The sequence below is a fragment of the Pseudomyrmex gracilis genome, unplaced genomic scaffold (genome assembly GCF_002006095.1).
Source record: "Pseudomyrmex gracilis isolate BER0280 unplaced genomic scaffold, ASM200609v1 scaffold_1446, whole genome shotgun sequence".
NCBI lineage: Eukaryota > Metazoa > Arthropoda > Insecta > Hymenoptera > Formicidae > Pseudomyrmex > Pseudomyrmex gracilis.
In genome coordinates, this window is record NW_018022030.1 from 16970 (window position 1) to 22125 (window position 5156).

The following is a 5156-nucleotide window of genomic DNA, read 5'->3' on the forward strand; positions in this document are numbered from 1 at the left end:
AAGATACCAAAAATTGGGTCGATTCCTAGATAGCTTCAAAAGATGAAGCGTTTTTTCGACGAGGTATCCGTATGCTACCAGAAAGATGGGAAAAGGTAGTGGCTAGCGATGGACAATACTTCGAATAAAACATTATGTACCGTTCTTTTACAATAAATGCACAATTTTTGATAAAAAACAGCGGAAACTTATTTATACTCCTAATACTAATCACGTATGTGCATAACGTGTGTGTGTGTGTGTGTGTATGTCGGATCCGGCCAATATGTGTACATGTACTTTATTGCCTTGTAAACATCTTGTTTGTTTAAAGTGTAATTGTATTGGAGAACTAAGTCCCACAGTTTTTAATATCAAATAATTCTGAATCTATTATATATCAATTCTTTGCTAACGTGGCGTTATTTTCTGCAAGTAAATGATATATGTAACATCTCATTCTTGATGACAAAATGTACACATGATAAAATTAAAACAAATGAATAAATGACATATTTATGATATACGCTGCTACCTGAGTCGTCACATTAGCCATGTAAGCTAAATTTTCCTTATATTAGTAAGTTTTGATACTCTCTTTTGGTGTTTCCAAAAAAAGCGCCAATCAGACGCTCTCCAATCTTCGTACCAATCATCCTGAGGTATTGTGACATGAGGTATTGATATCTAGCACAGGTGCCCAAGGAAACATTCCCACGTGTGGTTTAAATTCGGAATTGCTTAATTCATAGAAACTACGTCCGTCTTTTAGACACTGTACCAAGTTCCAACTGCTTTCTATACTGCAACCGAGCGTTTCTGCAAATACTCGAAATGTATATTGCGCTCATTATTTTTTTATTATCACAGCTCAATCAGCCAAAGCTGAACCCAATTGGGCAATTATTTTGATACCATATGCCGAGTTCTACAACGAAATTAATTATTCTAATTGTTATTGTTTCTTTTGTGCCTGTGTATCATTAACTCTCTGAGCATGTGTATTAGTAAATTTAATTACCTAGGCGCGACCATTAATAAACCTGCGCTTGCTGCGCCAGCACCCGAACAATGTTATAGAATTAGGATTTCCATTAAACACAGCTATATTGTCATAAACCCATCGCAAAGCCATAGCTTGATCAAAGATTCCATAATTCCCAGAATTCTTCTCATCTCCAGTACTTAAAAATCTTTGAAACATAAGAAAAATTTGTTTACTAAGATAATAATACTTAGATACATACTTTATTTTTTCATACTTTTTTTCACTCATGTAACTCACATATTTTTACTAAATATTCACCGAGAGCTCCAAGACGATAATTCAAGCACAAATTCCCTTACTGGATGCTTCTTTCTTCTTCTTTGTTTGAGCATGACATTTTACGCTTGCTCGAAAGAAGCATATACCATTTTACGATTAAACAAGTATCTTATAAAAATGCTCGTAGTATCTTATTAAGATTTTCGATAAAAACGGCCCCTCATATAAATTCCAAAAATAATTGTGTAATTACGCACGTCTGACAGTTACAACGGCCATCTTGTCTCTCTTCTAGATGCGTTTGCTTAAGACGTAATTTACGCACTTCGGCAGAAAAGATAACAGCCTTCATGAAAGCTCTCAGCGCATAAAGCATCGTCTACAACACAGTTGTAAGCCGTAAGCGGTAAGAAATTGATCAATCACAATCGATTATTTTTTCGTAATTTGTTTATTTTTCTGTGATTGGACAATTTCTTAGAGCTTACGATTGTATTATAGAAAAAGTCCAAAGCCCGTATTACAATACATTCCGTTTTATGCATATGCGCGAATCATCTATAGTATACCTAACATGTACTATGGATATATGCGCACATATGTATGAAACGGAACGCATCCTATATTAAGCGCAAGTCGCCGGTCCCGTGAAAATGACCAATCACGGCGTTTCATGCAATAAATGTGGAACGGGTTTATAAAAATGTCATTAAGGATGTTCTACAGTACTCGCAAAATTCCACTAAATAGTTTCGCGGAATTGACCAATCGTTTTTAAAGCTTAAACATCAATTTCAGTGTTATAGGACTGTTTGTATCTAAGTTTATCATTTTGTTGATTTATGCTAAAATAACTAGCATTTCTTTTAATATTTATGTTATTATATACACAGCGCGTCATTGAATCGCGGAATAGGCGCGGGGATCGGAGGGCAAGCGGGCCGTACGACTCGTACGGCGCTTGTTGGCAAGCAACCGCCCCGTGTGCCCTTTGATCCCACGCCTATTCCGCGATTCAATGACGCGCTGTGTACATACATAGTAGTACACATAAAATAATACATAATATAATACATACAAAAATGTTTTTATTATATTACTTGTTTCAATATTTGTAATTAATATTTCTAATAATTTTTTTATGATCGTCTACAAAAAAATAACAAGTTTAAAATAATATTAAAATTGTGTTTATATTTGCAGGTTTTATTTTATGATATATTTATGTGTGTTTACTAACTAAGTTTTATTTGTATAGATATAATAATAATAATTTGTTCAAAAATGTTACGATTTATTAAGAGTGTTTATTTATTCTAATGTGCATTGATATAAGTTTCTCTCTTTTTTGCTTTAATACTGTTATAGCAATGCTTAGTCTTGTGTAAATAATATTATAAATTTTTGCACTAAAACTTTTTTTATAGAATTTGTATATTTACTACTAGTATTGAAAATCTGTAGTTAACGTTACACAGCCGTAGGTTTTTACTACTCGCAATGAATAATAACACGCATTTATGTAGTTTCTACAGGCAAAACATATCAACATGTTAAGTTAGGATATGTATATGCAAGTCGTAATTGCGGCGAAAGAATGCCGAAAACGGTTTAAAGTTTAACAAAAGAAATTCAATATTTTTGATTATATGTACTGTTAAATGTACATTTTATTATGAACAAAATTACATTCTTTTTAATAAACTTTAGCAGTTTTGACAAAAGTTAGCAAAATATGCTGTTTGCAATTACAAACAACATAAATCAAAACATTTTTTTGTGTAACAAAAAACAACTCGCAATCAATGCGCATTTTGATCTTAGTTCTGTATTGAGCGCAAAATGCAAACACAAATTAGAAGTGACTTTTTAGAATTGACCAATCACGTTAGTCAATTAGCAGATTAATACAATTAGTCAATTCCACGAGATCTACGATTTGCGTTTGCGTCTTGCGTTTAATATAGAACTACAATACAGAACAAAAAATGTTTATCAATTACGCGTTGTTTCTTGTCATACGAAAAAACATTTCTGAAGTCTGTGACTGTTACTTTTTGCCGGAACCGATAAAGGTCATCATTAGGAAGTTAATGAATTTGTTCATACTACAAGGCCTTGTTTATGCGGACAATAATTGTTAATTTATGCCGAAACCGATAAAGTTCAACTATAGGAATTTAATGCTTTTATTTATACGTATTCAGCAATTTTGTATAACCAGAAGCATTAAAATCATAAATTTTACCGGTTCCGGCATTAGTTAAAGGTTATCACTCGCATAAACAAAGCCTAAAATATACATTTGTTATAACCGAAAGCACTGAAATTCTTATTAAACATTACCGATTTTGGCATCATTTAGGCTTTTTTTTATGCAGGCAATAATCTTTAATAGAATAATAATCGATGAAAAGGCCGAAACGAGGCAAAAAATATTGGATGTCAGTATATGTGAATGTTTCTTTATTAATGTCAGACGTTTCGACTCCTGGATTGAGTCTTCTTCAGTGACATTATTAATTTCAATTTATTTTTGAACTGAACATCAATACTTTGCTTTACGTGTCGAAATGGTTTTCTTGTGAACACACAACAGTGTCAAAAAGATAAACAAAGTACTTTTTGACACTGTTGTGTGTTCACAAGAAAACCATTTCTACACGTAAAGCAAAGTATTGATGTTCAGTTCAAAAATGAATTGAAATTAATAATGTCACTGAAGAAGACTCAATCTAGGAGTCGAAACGTCTGACATTAATAAAGAAACATTCACATACACTGACATCCAGTATTTTTTGCCTCGTATCGGCCTTTTCATCGATTATTATTCTATTTAACAATTTCACGAGGTCCACAACATTACTAAATAATCTTTAACTTATACCGTGTAACGGAGCCGATTTTCTGTCGGCTTTGCCCGGCCTTCCACCTGCCGGACAGCTCGGTCGGCGCCAAGGATCGGGGAGAGGAAGGCGTGAAATTGCGACACTCGGTTATTTTAATGCTGAAAGGTAGTTAAGGTTTATTTACTTACTTATGATATTCACATCGATTATTAGCAGATTCGGATTTATCGGTGCGGTGATTCCGGCGCAGAATGGTTCATGTCGACTATACAATCGGTGCGAATTTGTATCGCGCTAGTAGTGCAATCGGCGCGGGTACTATGAATTTCGGCGCGGCGGACTTATAATTAAACTTAAACCTATGGGGTATATTTACGGGGTATATTTACGGGGTATATTTACGGGGTATATTTACACGCGGGACGTATTTACACTGAGGATGTTCCGGGCCGTGAAAACGGTTAAGTCGTGAGAACGACTGTTTTCTGGTGACGGTTACAACGGCTGTTTGAGTCGTGAGAACGACTGTTTGTCGGTGTGACAGTGACAACGGCCGATTGAATCTCCAGGCTCGTAGAACCGATGAAAACGGTGTGCACCAAAGTGCTGGAGAGGGTCGAGACAACGCCTCGATCTGTACGGTCAGGATGGTGTCCGAAACAACGCCTCTCGCACCAGGTTTTGTCGAGACAACGCCTCGACCGGATGGCCAGGAAGTGGTGTTCGAGACAACGCCTCGACCGGATGGCCAGGAAGTGGTGTTCGAGACAACGCCTCTAGCACCGGGTCTTGTCGAGACAACGCCTCGACCGGAAGATCGGGTGTGGTGTTTCAAAACAGCGCCTCTAGCACCGGAGGATCTCTCTAGCTCAAGACACCGCCTCGAGCTCGAGAGAAGGAACTGGTCCCGACTGCCGAAATTGCTCGATTTATATACCCCGGAGCGGCCTACGGTCCGTCCGGGGTCGGTGTGCGGTACGCTCTTGTTTGTGCGCTGTATCACGCACCTGTGCCGTGTCGCACGGGCACGGATCTTCTCTGGTTCACGTGCGTTCTTACAT

The 5156-nt window shown here is 36.6% G+C and overlaps 1 pseudogene; it reads right to left on the reverse strand.

Moving 5' to 3' along the window:
• LOC109862176 overlaps positions 1-5156 on the reverse strand; it is a 9499-nt pseudogene that overhangs the window by 2058 nt on the left and 2285 nt on the right.